This window comes from Myzus persicae, unplaced genomic scaffold, assembly GCF_001856785.1.
Source record: "Myzus persicae strain clone G006 unplaced genomic scaffold, MPER_G0061.0, whole genome shotgun sequence".
Classification (NCBI taxonomy): Eukaryota; Metazoa; Arthropoda; class Insecta; order Hemiptera; family Aphididae; genus Myzus; species Myzus persicae.
This window is the reverse complement of record NW_019100470.1, coordinates 246,804-272,887: the sequence shown is the minus strand read 5'-3', so window position 1 is coordinate 272,887 and position 26,084 is coordinate 246,804. Positions and strand designations below refer to the sequence as shown.

General features: G+C 28.8%; 1 protein-coding gene across 5 annotated transcripts in view; it reads right to left on the bottom strand.

Annotated features, from left to right (window-relative positions):
- Nucleotides 1-26,084, bottom strand: part of LOC111043130 (oxidation resistance protein 1) — a 171,229-nt gene that overhangs the window by 125,025 nt on the left and 20,120 nt on the right. The window contains exon 1 of one of the 5 annotated variants that reach the window (XM_022327984.1): nucleotides 25,252-25,586. The exons of 1 other annotated variant lie outside the window; for it this stretch is intronic. The gene's annotated coding sequence lies outside the window, so the exon portion shown is untranslated. Of the gene's footprint in view, nucleotides 1-25,251; nucleotides 25,587-26,084 lie in introns of those variants that run through there. 3 more of the 5 variants (XM_022328001.1, XM_022328009.1, XM_022328018.1) reach the window with 3 other exon arrangements.

Here is a 26,084-nt window from a genome sequence, read left to right as displayed (position 1 = left end):
TATTGTATATAGGTAACCAGTCACTAAAAGCTCGTCTATGCACAGACTTCATGAAATTAAACTTCATATAATCAAAACAATATATTATTAAAGTATTACGGTCTATGGTGCTCGTCTATAAAGGGATGTCCCTTTTTTGAGCATCATGTTGCCTTTTTTACGATTGGCTAAAATTGCCTACCCCTTGTTTTATGAATAAATAAAACTACAAACTCGTATATTCCCGTTATATTATAACATACGCATCTATATATTACAATATTTATAAAATTAACGTGTTCGACAGTTTGACTTGTCAAAAACTTATACCTAAACGTATAAATTGATTATTAATAAATAAATGCACTCAATACACCTACACAATAATATGTTATACTGCACGTTTGCACTGCGAGTTTTTATACACTGACTACTAAGTGGGAATAAATTTAATTTACATTAAACATTTTTCTATACGTTACAAAACTCCGCAGGACTTATGTAGGTATAATGGTACATAATACCTATATATATATTCAAATTAAAATACGTTTCTGGGTGATAGCCTTTAAAGGTTTAAATTTAAATTGAAGTATACATTATTTAGTTTAGAATAAGATAAGGTGTTAAATGAGTGTTGTATATTTACAAAATCTGATGATTTTTCATCTGAGTAACAACGCGTAAGCACGTGTATACTGCTGTGGGTTAATCACCAGTACATTTGTTAATCACATTAATTTTATCAAACTTATAATCTGAAATTGTCTACCAGTAAGGTTATAAATTATAAATACATGTTATATGTATACAATACACATATACATATTACATATTATACGTATACACTAAAACATACTCAACGTTGAACGTATATACTTCATTTCACAATTTTACCGACTGTATATAAGTGACTGGAATATAATATAATATAATATAATATAATACTTCGACGTGTGTTGTGTGTAAGTCCAACCACGCAATACTATACGATAAGGTTAAGATATTCAATGATAAGGAAATTTTTTTCCGCACGAGGTGATCTGTTTCTGTATCAATAAGTTGTAACTTTTTTGAAAATATTGTTTTTACATAATTTGATGTTATTGTAAAACAAGGTTTGATAAAAAAAAACTATAGTTTTTACTATTTTGCGTTGTTACATTTTGAATTTAATATTCCAAAAGCAGAATATTTTAAGATACATAAAAATGGAATTTTGAACGAGTACCTAATTAGTTAGTAACTTATAACCTAACTTATTAGTTATAAGTATTTAAAGGTATTTAAGGCGAGCGGAGTTATGGACTAACGTTTTTCGACCACCAAACTCCGTCCAAACTTAAAATTAACCGAAATTCTAATTAATTATTAGTTCGAAATTCGATATTTATGTACCGAAAAACTCAAAAAAATACTTGTGTTTGGAATATAAAATTAAATATGTATCTATGTTTTCATTCAAAAAAATAAAAACTTTTAGAAATAACGAGGAGACACTTAAAGTAATCACCTTTTACATCAATGGATTTCACACTTTTGTTGTTTGAATACGACATGTGAATGATAGTATACACTTGAATAGTTGAGTACGGTTGTGTAGATTTAAAGACGTATATATATACATTATATACCTATAGCGTTTAAGTCCACACCCAAGGTTATCTATGCAACCCGTGCGGTTACGGTCATCGTGTGCAAATATCGTGTCAAACTATTTGGATTAACATGTCAAATATCCACGTGGGAGTTGGTTAAAAGTACTTAAAACTTAATCGCATTTTCAGCACACCTGAGCTCGTCGGAACCAAAACATCGAGAGCCAAAATTAATTGTGTTTATATAGTAAAAATAATCTCTCGTCATTTTTTTAAACCGTTTTAAAAAAGTAAAACAAATTATATATATTATATATGAAAAATAGGTACATATTAAATGGGTAATAGGTACATATTTTGTTTCACGTGTTCGTTAAAACGTGTCGTTTGGTAGGTAAGTATGTATTATAATTATTAATTACCTATTAACTATCTTACCGTAAGTCCTTAATAATATCTATTTTGTGTATTTTAAAGAATATTTGGTGTTTGCGATTATTAAGTAAACAGTAAACTGTAGTCTGTAAGTACCACAATAATATAATAAACGTATATCGACATAATTTATTACATAATTATAACATTATATAATGTTATACCTACTTAACGCGTTCATACGGCTTGTTTTAAATGTTTGAATAATATAAGATAAAAATAATGTAAAGCATTATATATTATTATTTATCATACTAGGTATATACTGTTATAAACATAATATTATTATTATGATATATTATTATAATGTTTAGTGTTATCGTATGATATATATTTTTTATATTATTTCACTGATACACTCGCTTCGGCCGCTGTCTGTTGTTGCAGTATGACATAATCGTTGGTGCGTTACTAACGGTTCTAATTTAAAACCGATTATTACTACTACTACTTCGTAACACATCGGCGAAGCAGCTCTGATTTCAGAAGCGGACAGTAATCCTGAGTACAGCTCTATTGGCTGGTTTTCGGTATAAACGCCATGCGCACATAATATCGTATATATATATATATATATATATAGCCATGTCCAGGAAATCCTTTAGCGACCCCACTACCCCCACCCTCCTACCTCGTTTCAAATAATTTCATTCCTCCCATTCACCCTCTTCGTATATATAATATATAATGAATATCTCAACAAATCGTCTGCCGCGCGCGTCTTGAAAAATAGTCTTTCCTCTCTCCGACGATAAATGTTTTCTTCTTTTTGTCCGTGCTGTTTTTGTTTTTATTTTATTTACTTTTCTTTTCTCACTTCAACAAGATTGATCGCTTTCAAGTTGCAGGTCCTGCAGCCTACTTGGCGGCAGCCTTACCGGCGGCTCGTGTCTGCTTTTTTTTTGATGAATGGCCTCTGTAAATTGGAAACCACGCGCACTATTGGCGCCCAACCTCCGTAACATATTTTCCTCCGGTGATAAAATTTGTTTAAAAAAATAAACCTCAACCGACAGATGATTTTAATATTCGAATAAACAATAAAAACGTCAAGAAAAAATACGAAATCCATTATTGCAGTGGCAGCACGTTAGGCGTAGGTACACAATTATTAATCTTATTCGAAAATGATTTTTATATTCAACTATCACTGCTTTGTAAGAAACGCAACAAAGTTATAAGTCAAAAGTCTTCGCTTATCATAGTGTATACATAAAATACAATTATTAGATTTCGAAAGAAAAAATCAAAAACCTTTGGAAACGTTTTCTTTGAACAACATTTTTCAATTTTATAAGTGAGGATTTTATTTCATTTTTATTTGAACTAATTTAATGAAAACTAATAACAGTTATTTAAGTGTCAAAGAATATGTTAAATCTATTTATTAATTTTAAAGCTGATGCGTATAGAAGTACTTAAATTGTTTTCACTCGACAATGCAAAATATTTGCATATATTTTCACAGTAAATACATATGTTTAAGTAAACACTTGTAGACTGTATAGTAATAACTAATAATATTCATACATTTGTTACAGGCGGGATGTTCCGAATTTAGGTTATTCGTAGCTGTGTCCACCCACGTACTAGAAGGTTGAAATAATATGAAGTGCCTACATCTGTTTAATACTTGTATTATTTTCAAGATAACAAAAAAAAACCAAATTTCGGCCTTGAAGTCAACAAATCTAAGGTATTAAAAATGTATTTACGTTTTTGATGATTTCCGTATGCTCTTAAATATGTTATTCAATAAATCCAACACTCTAATTATAATCAATTGGCACTCTTAACTGATAGTCAATTTTTTTTTAAACATTGATAAAAGTTATTTAAAAAAATATTTATATAATAATAAATATTTTTTTGTAAATACTACTTTACTCGTTACGTTTGGAGATATTAAATGGGATTTCTAATAACAAATATTTTGCTAACACATAAATTCTTGTTTTTCTAGTACTTATTTTAATAATTTGTCTCGGAATAAAATACTGATTGTACCAATGTAAGGTAATTTACATTATCTAGAACATTTTAAGTAAATAGTTATCATACAATTTGGAAAAAACTATAAAAGCTCTTCGTTTTCAATTATTTAATTCAGGGCCATTTGAACATTAATATTCATTATTTTTATAATTTATGGGTAAAACTTTTCACAGTAAAAATAAACCGTTTAACCAATTTATTGTTTTCACCAAAAATACTAGGAAAACTTTTACATGCTCAATACAACACCTAATTTTCAACAAAATCATAAGGTTTTATTACGATAAGAATACAATTTATTTTATATGGCTTATTTTAATTTCTATAAATTTATTATTCTACATATTGTATTATAATACAATTATATCAACAATTAAATATTAGTTTCTTTTAACCTAATTCAGTTTAATACTAGTCAATTTTACTATTGCTAATAAATAATTAATATCTAAATACTCATAAACATAAAAATTATTTATTATTTGAAAATTCCAATAACAATAATATTGAGCTCCAATGCTGAATGACATAAATAAATTAATAAAAAATGAATCCAACAATAAAATACCTCTTTATAGTGACTTCCGACATATAAGAAAAATAATTCCATTAACAATGGATGTGTAAACCTAAATCAAGATTTGTCTTTGTATCATATCACACATTTGCCTTCACTATTAAAATATACCTACGTGGCTATAAATATGTATGAATACATTTTGTTTACAATCCACATTAAACAAATTAAATTGTTAAGTTATTATTCTATATGAAATTGAATGTTCTTAAAAACGAAAATACTTAACTCTAATGGAATTCTGCTGTTTTATAAGTAAATAAAGTTACAACGATTTATTACAAACAATACAAACCAGAATTATGACAGTGTAATTTGAATAGCAAAATGATATATGCATGTGAATACATGCAATTTAATAATATTCACGTTACTAGATGAAAACAAAATCAGATTATAATTTCTAATTAAAAGAGTGCGTTTGTTGTTTGCTCGTATTTATTTTGAGCCCTTTTTTATATTTTAGATCTACACTCAATAAACATGACTGTTGGGCGAGGTCTTTGAAATATTCGTTTCACAGAATATCCTACGCCCTGCTATATAGGTACAAATAGTAATTTGAAAGCAAAGTATAGCCGTATAGGTAGTACAAATGTAAATATGAACCGTATAGTAGTAGAATTTGTGTGGTTTGACATGAGTTTGCACCGGATTTTAAAGACATGTGCGGTGTCGATTTTGACATAAAGTATGTAAAATATATAAATAATTAATGTAATTTTGAGTATATACACACATGTCTTGTATAGTAAAAGTTGTTGTTAAACACGAACTAAAAAAATAATGATAATATGATTATTAATTGGCGCAGTGTAAATATTGGCATGTATGTGCAGTGTGCACAGTACATGTCACGCTTTGATATTGGGGATTTAGTTTCTCCTGAGGTGAAATTGTGTGTGTTAAACGAACCATTGAAATGAAATTCACACTCAATGGTTATACGGAAGGCGAGGAGGGACGGCAGTAGCTTTTATCCATGGGTGGGGTGGAACCCTTTTGTGAAAGTTTTAATGTCTCTAATGGGTTAGTGCTTTTCTACTAAGTTTTCCACAAAGCTGAATGTGTATATGAAAATCGATACATACGGATCTGGAGTAGAGTGAGCGCTGAGGAGGGTTAAATTAACAGGCACAAAAAGAAATTACCAAAGTTCACTAAAAGCCTTGACACACGAGCTGTTATATTGGAAATGGCCGATTAATCCACACATTTGACAAGGTCGAAAAAAAAGTCTCGATCATTTTCACAGCTCACACAACAGACAAACAGTCGATAGCGTTAAAAAAAATGCACCATGCAAAATATTACACAAAGAACAATAATATGCCTTCAAATAAGTAGCTACTGGCAGTCGACAGTAAACCCATTACCGAAAATTTAACATATATTATATGGTATATACGTATATAGGTGGAGCCCTGGAGGTGAACTGCAGGCAATGGTGGTGGCGATAGCATTAAATATTCAACCAGGCCACTGTATTACCACGTGTTTAATGATCTTACACTAGATAAGAGCCACTTACAAAGCGGTCAATGTTTATAAACATCACATCAAGCTTGTATAATAATATACCCAAGAGTCCGTTCAGGTCTTGCAGAAACTATCCTTAAGGCAACGCTACGCGTGTACAATATACAAATACTCCCTTCTCGGCAACCCGCTCTTTTCGCCAATCCCACGGCGTGTGTGCATACAGAGATTAAAGGGAAATGTATTCACAATAGAATAATGTAATAAATATTTAGTATTATTATACTAGGATGATATTATTATGTACACCCGACCTCGGTAAATAACCGTCACCGCGTTCGTTCCAAAATTGATAATAAATGCTCAACTATTCTGTGCTGCGTATCAGCAAATTACAGAAACGGGTAAATTGCTTATGATATATTTATTTATACAAATAGAAAACGGGTTTTAATACCCAAAACAATGAAAAAAACACTAGAAAATATCTTAAAGAGTCTGTTAACAAGTTCATACTTCATATATTAATTTAAAAAATGCTACATATAATCAAAGCCACGGTTCTCATTGGGCAAAACGTATCGAAAGGCCTAGAGGATAAATATTAAGGTAACTAAGTAGTGGTAGAGAGTGAGAGGTGTATGATAAAGAGAATGGATTTTATCTGTTGACTAAAAAATACCCTGAAGTTGATATCCACTAGCAGAACATAACCAGATGTAAGTTTGTTTAAAAACATTACCTATACATTAGACGTTGTTTTCCAGCAGTCTAAGCGACTGCTCACACCAAACACCTGACTGATAGACGTGAAGGCAATTTAAACTTAGGAAAAAAGCAACAAAATGCAAGAATTTTCTTCGAACTTTCTTCTTTCTTTTATGGATCTCATAAAATGTACTAATACTTAAAAATGTGCCTCACTAAAGAGCTGAGATATAATGGTTTTAAAAAAGCTGATTACTTACAGTCACGTTTGATTGTCTGTAGAAATCAAAGAAGTTAAGAGCCTTATAACATACGAGTCCTGAATGTGCAATTGGGGATAAAATGTTCATTATATATGCCTTAAACCAAGATTACAAACTGATTCACTAGAAAATTGTATTTCTGACCTATTAATTGTGTAAATGAATTTAATATAATTTTTAGTAAGCGTGAAAGTCATTACCTGGAATTTTGATAATTTAAGTTGTAGGCTTAGACCTTTTCCTCAACTAACCAATGGATCTGCTTGCCATATAATATATATATATACTTGTAAAATACGATCAAGATCTTATGTTCACTGATGACTGATATTATATCGTAATAATATGAAACATCATTCCATTATCAATTTACGAACAGAATATGAAAATACACGCGTAAAATAAAATACGGCGCTAGAGGAATAGAGTATTCAGCAGTAAGAAAAACTGGTTACTGGTTGAGCCCAGAGGATTCACAAGCATTACGTCAAAGTGCAGACCCATCTATTACATATTATGTAAATTGTATATACAATGTTATGGCATAATTATAATTTATATTATCATGTACACCGGTGTACCGCGACTGTGCATTGTGCAAGTCAAATTGTCGATTCGTATATTTTAATCCTATCACTGCAGAGACAACAGTAACTAATTAATTATAATAATATTATGATGACTATAATAATAATATCATCGTAAACACTAAACGGTAAAGCATTAATGAACGAAACATAATATTATTGCATCTCGACCAAACGATGCCGAGTTTCGTTATTACTTATTATTAAACTATAATCACAAATGTATAGAGCGTGAGTGTAAATCGTGAATGTTCACAACAGCTAGTGTTTAAATATTATAATAATAATTTATAATACGCAGTACACCACGCCGTAGTAAAGTTATAATAACAGTGCGAATCATAATATCGTTACCTTTAGCGTGTACCACCTACTTTTGAAGTTGACACAAGTCGAACTAGCCTGTACAGCCTGTCCAACTGTAAAGTGTATATCTACGTCTATCTACTTATATCTAGATACTTATATCTAACAAATAACGCAATACCGAAATACCTAACTAAACTGTACCTATAGAAAATAAATTTCATTTCACTGTACTATCGTTCTCCGATCATCGTATACTTTTGCCCATCGATGAGTATCATTTGGATTAATATAGTATATTAGCTGTTATAGGTTCACCAAAATTAAAATTAATTAACACCTTCGGATATTATATGATGGTCACAAAATAACTGCAATATTATTACCAGCGCATGGAGCATATTGTAGGCAACATAATATATTATTGTTATTATTATTATTATTATTATTATTATGATTATTATTATATTGAACATAAGTCACATATTGCTCATTGTGAACGGTTTTTAAAGTGCTTGTTTACGCTCACAGGATGGAATAATAGCAAATTAATTAGTTACGACAATCTATATGCACGGACGCGTATTATATAGCCGCACGAGTCGCCATGGTTATATTTCTAATGCACACGAACGAAAAAAAATAAAACAGAAGTTTGTAGACGTGGGGAAAAAATTACAATCCAAAACATTTCCGGTTGCACATACCTTCGCCGACAGACGCATTACAATTGCTATTATAATATTATACAGGGTGATTCACCATGCATGCTTACCCTCTATTTTTAACTTTAATAATGCATTTATTCAAATTCAAATTTCTAAGTATACTAACACACCACTTTTAAATTAGTCGAGATCTTTTAAATTATTAGCTACTTAAGGAGTATCAAGTGGCAACACAAAATTCTGTTTTTCAAATGAACCCCCTCCCCCCCTCATTTTTACTGTAAATCATTTAGTGAATAATATTTTTCAGATTGTTGATGTACCTAATTCAAAAATTTAAACCAGCAGTTTTTAAGTTATTATTATATTTATATTATTAGCATAGATACCTATAGGTAATAGGTAGAAATTACAAATGGTTTTACAAAAATATAAATTATTTGTAATATCATATAGGTATAGTAGTTATTTTTATAAATTATATATACTGATAGATTAATATTAATAACCAACATTTTCAAATGCCTTTAAGCCCCAAATTTTCAAAATCCACTATCACAAATCTAGCAAACAATATAGTAAATAACTCAAAAACTACTAGTTCGAATTATGATTCTCATTCGTAGATATTTCCAGAAAAATTATCAGCCAAACAATTTACAGTATAGAAAAGGGGGGGGAAGGTCTTATTTGAAAAACATATGTTTATATCTCCTTAAGGGACACAGCCAGACAGGACACTCTCTAAGTAGTTCAAGATATCTCAAGAATTTGAAAGTATGGTCTTGAAGTTTAATTGAAAATTCGAAAATTTTGAATAACTGCATTATTGGAGAAAAAGAAGGTGAGCACACTTGGTGAAACATCCTGTGTGTTTATTTACAGTATATGTGTGTTTTTCTCTTTGAAGCCTGCGGAAATCGTGTTATAACACCAGCTGGTATATTATTATGTATTTATATAATATGTATAAGTAAAATCGGGTTTACTAGCGCGTTCGCAAACACATGTGTTCTATATGGTATTACGGATATAATTGTGTGCGCGAGCGTTTGTAAAAAAGGCCGACTAACACGCATCCAGCTCGCGTCAAGTCACATCATACACACACAACACGCGATAAACAGACCAAGCTAAACGTGTATATTACAGTATATTATAGACATTATACTGCCGCCACCAATTGTATGCTATTTCGGCATTATATCCGAATGCGTTTGAAAACCATTTTAAATATTAAAGTTTCACCTACATTAGACGGGGAATACAATAATGAGTTCTTGCGCTACTACCGTTAAAATTGTTGACTGCTGCAGCAGTTTGAAAATGATACCAAAACATCACAACACTGTTATCGCGTGGCACTATAATATACCATGTATTATTTTTGTCTATGTATAAATTAGAATTACGTGTACGCGAGTCACAAAAATTATTACAATATACAGGGCGTTTCACCAAGCATGCTCATCCCTATTTTCCTTAATAATGAACTAATTCTGATTTTTGGAATTTTTAAACCATATATTTTCAAATTTTCAAATTTTTTTTTTAATTACAAACGTTTATCATTAACGAGAACTCTATTTTACTATAAACTATATAGCTGCTAAATTTTAGCAGATCATTTTTCTGAACATTTTTTCCATATAAATATATTAATAAGACAGGTAGCCAAAATCTAAAATAAAGCATGACTGTATCTTTGCTAGTACTATATTATATCACATCATACCACATATACAGAGTGTTTCAAAAGTTTATAAACGGTCATTAGACACGATAATGATATTATATAAATAATGAGGTGATTAATTATTTAAATATTTTACATAATAAATGTGTAGCAGTGTTATCTGTTATTGCTATATGTAAGTATAAAAGTATGTAATTTATTAAAGAGTATCTGATTTTTTTTAATAACACAAATAGATATATATATATATATATATATATAGGTACAACCCATAGAAAAGTATCGTCTTATTCGGACGTAAATCGATTGTCAATACTATAATATAATATATCTATCTAAACTAATATGCTAAGCTGTAAATTAATCTTTTGGTTGATTTCAGAATAAACTAATGTTTTGATTTTAATAGAAGTTTCATCAATATAGATTCCTCGAGACTCGAAAAGTGTTTATAGCTCCTTTTTTCAGGCTCACAAAAAATTAATATATTTTTGTTTATATAAATGGTTGCCATTGGCTAGTTATTAGTAGAAATATGGCATAATATAAGTATATTATCCGCAATACGTTGTAATAGAGAAAAACTATATTTGTATATTATTATTATTGTGTTATCTTTGTTCATTTTTTTCCAAAATGACTTTCCTAATGCAAATCCACAATGTTTGACCAATTAGCATCACATCTTGAGCACATATTACTTGGTCTCCCTGACAGAATTATTATGCTACTTTTCAGCTTGGAATTCAACTCTCAAATATTGGTATAAGTTACACTTGAATTTTGTATCGGTTCACGAAAATTGAATTTTTTTTTGTTTATGTATAAGATTGGGATTGGTAATAGACGATAAAATAGTTATTATGATTGGATAAATGATAAATATATTAACTTTAACCCGACTGGAGTCGGATAATCTAGCTAGTGAGATTAATAATTATTTATATAACTCAGCCAGCACCCAATAAATATTACACGGTAAATTATTATGTCGTCTCCACTCTACTGCATTGTCATAACGAAAACATGTTAAAAGTCACTTATTGTTGTATTTTTTACACACGCCGAGCCCTGCAAATAAATAGGTAAGTACTTACTGTAATATACTTATGAATATTTTATACACTACACCCCTATGCCTTTTAACGAAATAGTTTTATCGTATTTTTTTTCAATCTGAAGAATCCTATCAGAGGTAAACGTAAATAGGTATTCTCCCTGTTAAAAATATGTGTGTAGTCCACAATAATCCCATACTTCCAAGTTATAATTGTATGGTCTATAAACAGAATCAACCTTATGCATTAACAAAATTCAGTTCAAACTTTAAGCTCTAGTGTAGGTGTAGCGACTATTATAAGCGCAATTTACAAAACGCGATGACCATTATATGAACCAGCACTTCAAAGGTAATCAAATAAGTCCATATTTTTCTATGATTTAAAGAATTTAGTACACTCTGTTTTAGAATTTTTAAATGTACACGTAAAAATCAACTGTAACTTATAACGGAACTTGATTCAAAAACCAAGTACAATTACTAATAATACACAAGGCCTGTGTATCTTTGCTTAATGTTTAAAATATGGATTTTAACATAAATATGTTTATTATTCTGAAAATCTGACACGTCGAAATCAATGCCTAATTAATTTACTCTTTATATTATATTATTTGTGTTTACAACAACTACAACTTATATACTTGTACTACACACGCACTGCATACGCACGATAACTCGATCATAATTAAGAATAGTAGAAGTGTATTAAAAAGAAATAGAAGAACAAACAATAGCAAAACACACACACTAGGTTAAGGGCCTTAATAATGTATGAGTTGTATGTATTGGAGCGGAGAATGTAGTTTCAGATCTATAGAGACGAGGAGTGAGTAACTAGCAAGTAGAGATGGGAAATCCATTGATTAGATTACCGAGCTGTTCGTAAAAGAAATATAAGATTCACCTCACGTCTCCGGCGAACATCTAGATCTAATTTTAGTGACTAATAAAGTATTCCACTTGTTATTGAAGATCAATTAGCTTAATGCGTAATCTCTAATACGATATTTTTAAATCTAATACACAAGAAATCGGGTGGACAGGAGGTCATATTTTCTCATAACCTACATCTGCAGTTTGCACGATAAAACACATTATATTGTAATATGAAGTTTCATGTTTGAACATCACTGGATAGAAAATAAAACGTAGTCTAATACACTTAAAATATTATTTTTTGGTAATAATATATAATAGAATAGACATAGTATGTACATTATACATTGTACGGCAATTAAAATAATTATCAACAATTTATTCATATTTCTGTAAACTGTAGCGTAAAATTTTGTGACAAAATACCATTGGTGAGTGGAGACAAACAAATATAATATTACCTATTATGTCGTATGTTATACACATCTAAATGAGTCACTAAAAATAACTTGAAAATCTAACCGGTTTAAAATGTTTAAATACACGTCCTCCTAGTTGAATTCCAATTCCAATTATTCAAAGTAACCAACACTGCACAATTTTCTCCCAAAACTTACACGGCCCACAAACAATAAATCGATATTATTCAGCTTCCGCGTTACCGTTTGGTCGAAGGTTAACAACAGAATATTTAATGCTGATGAGCCATTTTGAAATGTCTTACCTACTTGACTTTTATAACACCGAATTACATATATTTTGCAATTCAGTGCATATAATGTGAAACTTTTGAAGTACTTTCACAGCATTAATATATTTTGAGTTTTTTTAGTTAAATTTAAAGGTTGGTGAAAGTTAACATAATAAATATACTGTGCAAAAATATTTTCTGTAAAACGGGTCAGAGTAAATAAAAGAAAAAAATTCCTTACAAGAAAATTACTCTGAATAATAAATTAGTTACATTCAGCAATTTAATAAAAACTTAATTAGAATATTTCTAGGGACACAACAGCGGCACCTTTGTTATTTCTGTATTATTTTTTATAGAAGCTAGTACCATCAAAATGACCTTCAATTAATATCCCTGCTAAAAAATGTTTTCTGAAAAAACACACATTCCAACCTTGGAAAACCAATAATTTTCTCGCTTCGCTCAGAAATTAAAATAATTGAAAACCCAACCTATTTTCTTGTACCCAAATTAAAATTTCCCATTGCAAATTGTAATAATTATTGTTTTTCATTAAACTATAAATATTTAATCATAAAATCGCATTTCTTTAACTAAATAACAATCAACCAAAATTACAACATACCATATAGATATAATTATTAACTACATATTATTATATTATACCTATGCATTTGCATGAACGTGTATTGCTTAAAGGCTATAAATTACAATACTTATAATACTACGAGTTTTGTGGATATCTATAAACTTCAAGAAATATAAAGTTTTTATGAACATGATGTGCCCACTGGCTGACTGGCCACTACAAAAAAGATTAGACAACTTTTTAAGTATTTATGAGAACGAATGAATGTATGCCCAAATCACAAAAGTTTCAAGTGAAACATTAAAATGAAAACAAAAATAGTTTCTTAACTATATGTATAGTATAAGAAATTGTTTATAGTTTATTTTCTTTGCTAGACAATTAAATATTGTACATTGAAATCACCGAGTCACATTTTATAAAATATAAGAAATAAACATGATTAAAAAATTGTATTTATTAATGAGAAACAAATAATATTTATTGTAACTTTTATAGACTGATTTTTAATTAAACGCAATTACTATCTTTAATTAAAATGTGACTATTTTACAAACATACCAAACAGCTGCAGATTACCTAGATGCATGAATATTTTATAATACTCAAAATTGAATTTCTAAAATAGTGGGAAAATTACATTATACGTTATACAAGTGTGTTAACTTCACGGTAATATAGGTAGTAGGTACAGTTCAATATTTGACTGATATGACTTGGAGTTGAATTAGAATTTTTGGGAGTTAATAGGAAGTATAGGTACCAAAATACATATTTTGAGAAATTTTGAATTTTTTTAATAGTAGGTAATGTCAGTTATTTTCTATTGATAAGGATGGACTATTTTTTTTAAAGATATTGCATAAAGAGTTTTTTCCAATTTTAAAATTCACAGAGTTAGATAAGAGTAGGTAAATTTAATTTTACAATTAATCTTTTTTCAACGAAATTTTAACCATGTTTATTCTTACTGAGATATCCCCGGTATTGTTAAATTACTATTTGTACACAGAAAATACGTAAATAAACAGTAAACACTCACGCTTATTAAAAAATATAAAATTTAAGTACATATTATACAAATTTGTAATTCGTTAATTTTAATAATATTTGTCACCACTTTAAGTTATTGTTTATATTATCTCGAATTCTCACAATAGTATGAATAAATGCAATTAAAGGAAATTACAAAAACAAAAAGGGTCAAAAACTGATTACTATTCGATTATTCCTAAATTTTAACTTTTTCAAACATTGACAATTTTGTAATAATAAAAAAACTTTTAATACGAAATTATTCTATAGGAATCTAAATAAAAAAATATTGGGGGTGTCATTCAAAAAAAATTTATATTGTGCATGAGGGTAACTTAATTAAATTTTCTCAAAATGTGTATTTTGGTAACTGGGTACTCCGTTTTTAAAACTCTATTTCAATCCAAAGTTATACAGATAAAATATTTAGTGGTACCTCTTAGCGGGAACACACTCTGTATATAATATACATAATATTATGTAAATATAGAAATCAATATATGATAGATGATTGAATGTAGATGCATCGATTGCACATCACAATGTGAAATTTATAACTCATTTTTTTTCGAATTTATTGAGATCATTGGCCACTGGCCGGTATTCGTATACACGCGTCTACGTTATATTATAATTACCAACAGAGTTATACAATTTATTACATAAAAGAAAAAAACAATATAAAATACTTGCTTAACAGTTTTGTAGAATTTATATAGAATAAGGAGGCAATCTTACACACAAAGTTGGGTGAATATAAATTTCAATGTTTGGTCCTAATAAATATACCAGTCCCATTAAGAGTCGAATAAAATGTATTAAACATATTATTATTATTCTATTGTTTTATAATGTGAACCACAACTCTCGTGAGTAAATAATTGGTGAATTAAAGTAAACGTGTTAAATATTAATAGTTAATCCAAGGCTGCTGCTGAAACATTAATGCGAGCACCAATGTCACCTTCACAAATATAATGCGTAAACACAAAAATACAATCATGTGAAATTGTTTTATTATTATTATTATTATTTAGTACATCGAAGAGTACGTATGTCTATGTTATATTTTAATAAAGATACCGTTGTAATGATTTCATGTATACCTATAAAAACACACACCATCACATCCATATGAAATATAATATACAAGACCAATAGATTTCCGGTGGCTCAAATTCGATATATAAGAGTATGTTGGCGACAAAACCGAAATTGGATTGTTCCCGCGTGCCAGTACCAGGAGAACGCTTTTATATTATTATTAGGCCCACCACTGCTACCTCTCTAGTCCCCAACCTCCACCACCACACGTGCCATTACTGCCACCGACACAACGTAGTCGTCGAAGTCGCCGCCACTGCGCAATATACGTAAGCCCCGCGGCCTTTAGCGATCGTATTGCGAAACCAATATAACAACTGAACCGTCATCCACCGGGCAGCCAGGATGAGAATGACAAGAGAAAGGGATCGCAGCCGGCATTACACGGTGGATCTGTTTTTTTTTTTTTTTAATGTATATTATTTATGTCATATAGGTAATTACAATTTTACTATACGTGCGCATACAAAGTGATGCACCATGAGTGACCCCCCCCCCCCCATTTTCCCTTCAATAATGAATTTGTTCAAATTCTGATTTTTAGAATTTTACTCAAAGTCCATATTTTTAAATTCTGGAATTTTTTTTTTAGTATTGAAGAAGTATCCAGTAGTGATACAATCACTGCTTTTCAAACAATAACCTCCATTTTTACTGAACTTTATTTAGTGGATATGTTTTCGAACATTTTGATGTAGGTGCATAATTCAAAATTTAAACGAGTAGTTTCTTAGTTAAAAAAAATTGTTTTACTAAAGATAATAATTCTTAAAAATGGTTTTACAAAATTATAAATTAGATGTAATATTGAAACTGGTATTTTTTATACTTGGAGCATTTCTAAAAATTATTAATATTATTAGATTAATATTAAACACTGAAATAGTCAAATCACCATATCTCCAAACCAAATAATATTATCATGGTCCTATATAATCCTTTAGTACACAAAGTTAAATAATTCAAAACCACCTGTTAAAAATTGAATTTATATGTCAATATTTTCAGAAAAATTATCCGCTAAACAATTTACAGAATAAAATGAAGGTTGTCCTTTAAGAAACAGAAATTTGTATCTCCACAAGACACTCCTTCAGTAGGGTTCAAACATTTGTAAGAATTTAAAAATGTAGTCTATAAGTACTCTATTAATAATTCTGAAAATCAGATTTTGAATAACAGCATTATCGAAGAAAAAAGGGGTGAATATACTTGGTGAATCACTCTGTATCATATTCGTATACCGAATATACCGGGTACCTACGTACGACAAAACTATGCAGGGGGAAGAGCCGTCGCCGTCGTGATCGCCATTGATGTCAGTCGTACGTACATCATAGTGTATATAATGGAATATGGGATGCGCGCGGAAACGCTCGTGATGTCCTCTTAATTGCGTAACACCGGGAATAGTCGTGTATTATGTTTAGTGGGGGTCAATTTGGCGGGAACAATCATAAAAATATCAATACGAAATACACGCGACAACGACATTTTGTGTATACGGTGAGATAATATTAATATTAATATTAATATTAACAGAGTTGAAATGGTTAAAGATTTGGGTGTTCTCTTTAATAATAATTTATCTTTCTCTATTAATACAAATATGGTTATAAATAAATGTTTTAAAATGCTAGGTTTTATTTTACGTAATACTAAGGAATTTAAAAATGTATTTACATTAAAGATGCTCTATTGTTCTCTTGTGAGGTCACATACTGAATTCGGTTCAATAATCTGGGCTCAAAATTGTACTGATAAATTGGTTGATAATGTTCAATATAAATTCCTTAAGTCTATAGCTTTTCGTTTAAACTTACCTATTTCTAGAGATTCATTTTCATTAGTAGCTGATTCTATTTATATTCAGCCTTGTGGGGTCAGGCGTAAGTTATCTGACGTCATGTTTATTTATGATCTTCTTAATAATTATATTGATTGTCCTGATTTATTAAGTAAAATTAGTTTTTGTACTCATAGTTATTCGATTAGAAACTCTTGTTTATTTTATGTTCCTTTTTATAAAAAAAAAATATGTTCAGATTCATTTTTTCCTAGAGCTCTATTGTTATGTAATTCAATTTGTAATGAAGTCGATTTCTTTTTTATGTCTCGTGAATCTTTTAAAACAAAAGCTTTATACCTACTATCTAATTAATTTTAATTATTTTATTTATGTAAATTTTTGTTATAATTCACCTTTCAAACTGTATTAATTATTAATTATTTTGTTTTTGTATGGTTGTTCCTGATTATTATGTATTATATCCTATGTATAAGGGCTTGTCCCGTTAAACTTATTAATAAATAAAATAAATAAATAAATAATGTTATTAAAGATACACTCACGCGCGTGTCGGAGGCATATAATATAATATTATCCACAAAGTTTTGCCCCGAGGGAGCGGTGTTTTAGATTGTAGCAGGCTAATAAAAATAAAATTAATGAAAAAAAGGACGTAATATACGTATTTCATATTTTCATGAGATGCAGTTGCACCGTATATACAATATACCGACTCGAGAATTAATTTATTCGCATTATTATTATATAATTGAGTAGGCATGAACAGTGGACTGCAATATCGTAACTACATCATAACGGTATTTCGTCGCTTTCGGTTAACACGTTATATTATCAGAAATTAAAAAACTCAATTTATAGGATAAAATGTATACCTGCTATAAAATATTTAACTATAGAAAAATTGTCAGCATTGTGAAATAACAGAGAGAATAATATACATGCAAAAAGGCAACACACGACGAATATGACTGAGGGATGAAGGGGTTTGCGGAATAGAAATTAAGACTTACTGCAGTGGTTTGCATTCAAAAGGAATACGCTTCGAAGATAATAGTAACTGTAAGTGTCTCGATTTGTAGAGGGATCTTATACTTTGGGATGAGGAACCTGTGAGGTTAAAAGTACAGACTTTTGAAACGTCTTGGACGAAGAGCCGTCCAGATTGGGATAAAATATATATATATAAGTACACGGAAAAAAAATACTTAAAAAGAAAATATAAGTTATTCGTATAAAATAATGTACCTACTACATAACAAACACATTCATATTGTTCGGTTCGGTCGGTAGGTAGGTACATCGAGTATTCTTACAACCGATTTTCAAAACAATTTTTAGAATAAATTAAACATGAACACGGAAAGGAAGGTTATTTTAATCTGTAAGTACAACTAATTAACCTTATACCGCTAATTTTAACGCTAGGTTTTCAATACCTCAATACACATATTATTATGTTTATTAAAAATTACCTATACCTAAAACACATGGATGCATAAGCCATCACTATATTATACGCTACGCAAATTGAACTGTGTGTGCAAAATAATATTTTATATCTACGCAGTCTTAAATGCGTTTTAAAAACATAATATCACTTAGGTGTAAGTATATGTTTGTGTATCTTTTCGATATGAATGTGTACAGTCGAAGAAAACGCTTAGTATTGTTTTGCAGTTATACGATGACGAGTATAATATATAGTTAAATGACGGATTTTTTATCAAAAACATAATATAGAACTGCGATCACATATGTTTTTAAAGAAACAAAATTTCTTCTAAAAACATCTCGATTAATATATTAACCTTTGGTAGTAAAATGTAATATATAACTAGAATAAAATCTATGTTGTAAATTGTATAATATGCATGTCTATTAACGGTCGCAACATTTTAAATAGACACATACATTTAATTGGTGTCACATACATAATTAATTCGTATATATTAAACTGTTTTATTAATTTCAAAAAATTACATTAAATAGGGTTACTGTGACGGCTGGAAGTGTATTATTAAAATGATAACCTACCTATAATATACCTAATTGTTTCAATAGTGTTATTCACAAATCGCAACTGTTGTTTCAACTTTCAAATAAAATAAAGAAGAAACCTACAACTTAACTAATTAATAACATTATAATTTATATAATAAATTATATAATTAAAACGGGAATACTGAGTCTTACATTTCTACACAAAAAAAAATTCTAATAATAATACTTCATTGAAGATTGCAAATATTGAATTAAAATACTTCTTTACCATGAGACTTATTTAACTATATTCCAAACAACTTCAAAAGTACTGATCAATATTTTGTACATTGAACTATTTGTACGAAAAAGAGAGCTACAGATTTATATTTTCCTCGACCCGCCAAACAAGTGACATGAATCGATGCTGACAGGAAGACCCGAGTTTAGAATGTCCCACGGGAATAAAAAGTCTCTGAATTAGATCGTTCACGCAATAACTTTACTATTTTTTCCTCGATAATTTTTCCCTTTAAAATTCTGTCGAGGCGACATATTATGCTCATGTGTCATGTATTCATGTCAATAACTATAATTCATCTACATCCTTCAAATCAGATATAAATTATATTTTTGAATATTATGTCAATACATTAATATAATTTGAATTTCCGTGTATAATATTTATGTAATTCCTTTTTAAAATGAAAGTAAACGAACATAAAAAAAAATTATTTACAATAATACTTTTTGGCCATGTTTTTATTTTATTTGTACTAATTACCTGGACTTTTGAAACTATCATTCCCATTTGAAGGTACTTGAATATTTTTTTGAATGAAAAATATGCTTATAACGATCTTTAACTAAATTAACTATAGTATAAAAATTAAAAGAATATATAAAACAATATTAATGAGGTTATTTTCTATATACAATGTAACTAGTTATTATTTATTAATTGTATGAACAGTATACCTATAATTTTCATAAATGCTAGACATTTTCCTAAGTATAAAAATTAAAATACATATTTCTACAAAAATGAACCTTCCCTAACATCAATATTATTATATTATCATTTATCATTAACACAATAAGGAGCATTTATTTTCTTTATTTTCCTTTTATTTAATTTCCAAGTTGTATTATTCCTTTTAAAACATAATCAACAAACTCATGTTTTTATTGAATATGGTATTGTTATGCATGTCTTTAGCACTAGCACACATTCTAACTGTACTATACTGTGTGTATCTTGGGAGTTTGAGCTATTGGAGACATCTTTCGTCTTTTGAGAAAACAAAACACGATTTGACCATTAAATTTTTGTTGTTTTTTAAGGTCTTCCCAAATGTATATATATATAATATTATATCTATTATATATATATATAATATATTTTTGTTTGTATGTGTATGAGTGTGTTTTGCTTTTAGAACTCGTCACCTTGACTATTATGTGTTTGGGATTCGTGATGTGACCAGGAAGGCCTGAAGATGAAAATACGTTCGAGGATTTTTAATATTCTAAAGAAGAAGATACAAACATTTATGTACGCTAATAAACCCGAGAGAGAATGAGGATTGAATCCCAATGTTTTTTTAACCAAGTAACAAATAAAATCTAAAAGCAATGACTATAAGAAGAGTCATATCATATTTTTTTAATGTACCTATATAAGAAACTGATTACGTCAATTTCAATTTTTAATCAGTAGGTATAACAATAATTTGAATACAAACATTGAAATGTAGTACATGTAAGTTTAAAATATACCAACAATAATTAATTAAACCTGTCATTTAATATTTAAGGGGGCCTAATACATACTTTGATAGTCATAGTTAACTTAAATTATTATGAACAAATTATTGTTTGTCAAAATATATTCCATTTCGTCTATTCGACGTACTAATTTAATCAACGAACAAATGTGTAACAATATTGAAAATGATTGAATTTTATAAAGCATAAAGAATACTTATAAATCTGTGAATTAAATACGACATTAATGAAATGAAATATTTTATTCTTTGTAATTAAAAATAATAAACAATGTAATATCATAATTAAAAATAATTTTTTGAACATTATTATTGGGACTATAATGAAACTAAAAACTTAAAACTAATACTCTTAGAAAATGTTAAATTGTTAATATTTTTAAATGGGCACTCATATTTAATAAATACATATAAAAGAAATAGAAATGAAACTTATTTATCGTTTATTCCGTTGAAAATATATATATATGAAGTATGAACTCTGAAATTGTATTTAAGTAAAATACAAATTCATAAAATTAATAAAATATTATAAAAAGATTGAATTGAAATCTTGTTTACAGTCATCAGAAAATCATTTAATAAATGTGTACTATCAATTACATAATTAAGTAGCATAATAGTTATGTTTTAGTATAATTCATTGTGCTTAAACTTCATATCGATTAACCGTACATTCATAGATATAACCATCAATTTGAGCAAAATAAATTGCATATATTTTAATTCAATCATAAAATTAACACCAATTACATTTAAAACTATTATAATTTATTCATACTAACTATATGAAATTAGACGATTTACTACATAAAAATTAATAATTTTATGTAGTCTATAATAGCTGATAATACTCATGAATAGACAAATTTCATTCGAAAAAGGCCCATTAGTTATTTTTTCACTGATGTTAAACTCAAAATTAAAATTGCTCTAAAATATAAGTTTTTTTTATTACTTCTTTAACCATACGTAGCTATATTTAACAACTGTAAATAACTATATATCACCCCTAGACGTATAAAGATGTGTAGACATTCCTTTATAAAAGAAAACATATAATTTGTATTCACCAACTAACTTATGATGTTTATTTTTTTTATTTTATCATTATTACTATTATTGTTACAACACACATATAAATTACTAATGCTATATTGTGTTTTCCAAGCATTGGCATGATAATTATAAATTCCAAAACATTATGGCTTGTTATTATAGTAACGTATGCTTTTATAGTGGGAGGTTCTGTAACTGTTTCCGCTTTGCCACATAGACTAAGATGCTATTCAACTATTTAATAGATAAATATATACGTATGAACCTATATAAAATAAATAATACAGTTAGAAATTTGAGAAATGTGTTAAATATTAATTTTACTTAATAAACGCTCATAAAAGAGTACCGAACTGGCTTTTTTTAAAACTCTATGCAAATTATAATTTATAATATAGTTTTAATAATCTATTATCATACAATTTTTTTATCAGCGTGACCACAATTTTTTATAGAACATTTTTACCCAACGGAAATTAATAAAATATTGTAATAGTATTCATAGTTTGAATAATATATTTCAAATAATTAAACAGTTACTTTTTTTAATTTATCGATTATAATTTTTGAAGATTTTTAAGATGAAAATATTATGGTAGGTACTGGTTTACCACACAATTTCAGACACAATGTTGCTTTATTTGATGTCTATGATCTAAATTTAATTTATGTTTACCTATTTACTATGATTAAATGCTATAATATCTGTAACTGAGTCCGTACTGTCAACTAATGTTGACAGGCAATAAACGCGATCAATTATATTAGAACACCAAGTAAATATGTAATCTGAACTCTAAATACATCCGGATTTCTCCGTTACTTTAATGTTATTTTATTTATGATTAACTTAATTTATTACAAATATCTAAAATTATGCATACATGACATAAAAATAAAAATATTACTAATATTACTACCTAGTTCAGTGCCGTAGTTTGTGGGGAGGCAAGTTGGGCATTTGCCCCTGTGACTGATTTTAAAAGCAACCCGATGGGCCGATTCCTGGTTGTATTCGTTTAACCATTATTATATATTACTGGTGCAATAATATGCCTATTTTTAAAATTTTTTCTCAAAATAATATAATGTGTACTAAGAAATTATTGTCACACAATGATAAATTGGCAATTACTAATTAAAAGTTGAAATATATTTATATATGTGGAGACATGCATGAAAGTTTATATGTATGTATGTTTTATAAAGGAAAAGGAACATAACATATATTAATATTTGCTTATGATCAAAGAGACGGATTTTTCAAGCTACCCATTTGGGCTGGTCAAAACTTTTTTCCCCTCTATTCAAAACTGAAATGACGCCACTGACCTAGTTTATAGAATAAAATTAAAAAATAAACCACATTATTAAATAAGGCATATACGTATACAAAAAATCTGTTTATTCTAAAATATATTTCATCTAAAATAGGTTGGTGCCTTATTATAAGATAAAGTGATTTATTTCCAATCATGAAAATCGCCAATTGGAATATAGCAATTTTTTTTACTTTTCTGTCAAAATTATATTTTTACAATTGATCTGGAAAAGTGAAAGTTTAACCTTGAATTTTGATTCTTATATCCTATTAAGCACACAATAACTAGAATAAAATATTTACATAATAATATTATTTCTAAAAAAGATAAAAATACCACATCAATTAATTAAATCATTTGTCATAGCTTAGAATATGAATAAAAACTACAGTTAATATATTCACCCCCCAGCATATATAATAAATTAAAAATGCTCAAATATCTATATTTTAAGTATCTTTTAATAAAATATTAAAATATCTAAACAATTTACAGCACTATAACACTTAGCAAAATTGCCTAATTTGAATACTTGTAATTACCTATGTCCTATACATACCATTTATTATGTATTTGTAATTTGTATATTAACACAAACATAATATTTTTCCACTCATTTATTTTATGCACCTATATTTATATATAGTGTGAAAATTGTTTTAAATAAAACAGTCAACTTTGTAATTGGTTCAAAGTAAAAAACAATATTTTATCTACATTTTTTTTGGAAATCCGGCGAAGCGTTCGAAATCACCTCGTCACGTAGACACGATCAGCAACTTTCCCTAGTGACATGTACAAAACGTATAAATGTCGAGTTGAAACTATTGTATGATATTATTTTAAACTCTTTATGGAGACATAAAAACTACTACTACAATTACTAAAATATATATGGACTACCTATTTAGTTTTGATAATGAGTCATATAATAATTTCGACTTATAACGAATAAAGTAATTAATTATAAATGTTTATCTTTTATTACTGCTATAATTATTGTGCTTTATTGATTCAGATGATTTTAAGCGATAATTTTGAACTTTATGAGCGCTTAAAATTTTTTCCATCAAGCATACATATTCATGCTTATATTCCCCATGTATACGAATTTTTGGAATATAGGTATAATTATTTTACTCGTTATCTAAAAAAATTTCAGGAAGACCAAAAATTCGACCAATTTACCTATATACCTACCTCAGCACTATGCTGCAATTATTTTATCATAATAGGTACACACTTGCCGTTTCGGCGACCACGGACCGAGTTCATCGACATCATGGTTTACTGTGCGCGACTATTATTCAGACCGTAGACAAGTAGTGGTTTTTTAATATTTATTTATTTTTTTGTAATTTTTTTGAGAAAGTTGTTTGCAAACCCTACACAAAAGAACAACTGGCAGATTTAAAACGGCAAATACTATGATACCCATATTATACCATAATACCTGGCTTCCTACATAAAATATTGTTTTATTATTGCCTACGCTAAATGCCTATAATACTATGTAGGTAATCGCACCACCTTCTTCACCAAATTTACTTAAATAATAAAACATGTACAAATATATTCGGTACGTCAGCTGCGGTTAAAGGGTAAAAAACTGTTTATGCTATTGTTGCTGATATTACTTACTTAAAACGTGGACAGTCGTTTTTCACTCGACGTGTACACCGCGACTATAATATTAAAATGACATTCGCACGACGTTGATATAGTTGTTGTAGTTGTTTAATAATAATAACAACAATAATAAAAATAATTATAATAATGACGATGGTGACGATTACGATAGTATAATAATCATATATAAAATATTTTCACTCGCGCACAATCGCGGACAACGGGCGCATATGACGACGTATAAACATATATATTTATTATACCTATATATTATTATGATATGTATGGAAGTATAAAAAAATATATATTCACTGCGGAAACGAAAACAGAAAAACGCGCGTGGCGAACGGACCGAGAGCAACGCGACTACTGCTGCTGAACTCGGGATGACAACCGGTTCGCCTGTGCAACCTGATGTAGGTGAGCGCGCGCTGCATCGCTGCCACCGCCCGCCGGTACAATAATAAATATATACCTATATACCATACACCATATACCATATATGCTAAAAGTGGTAAGTACCTATAAATATAATAAACCTACAAATAATAGGTAGGTACGATGGCCGTATACATATTATACATAAATATATATATGCGTGTATAAATTATGCACTATATTTAGTATATTACGACGATTTGCTGGTGCGCAGGGGAATACGCGAGGACGAGCACGTGCTCGACGTTTCCAAAACGAATAATTGGCGGTGGTGGTGGCGATGGAGGCATTCACGGGAGAGGGAAGCTTCGGGGACGAAGGGGGCACTATGTCGGATTGAAAGTTACTATGACGTATTTTCGTATTGTAAGTAGTGTCAACCTGACTTATGCATGGGGGCCATACAA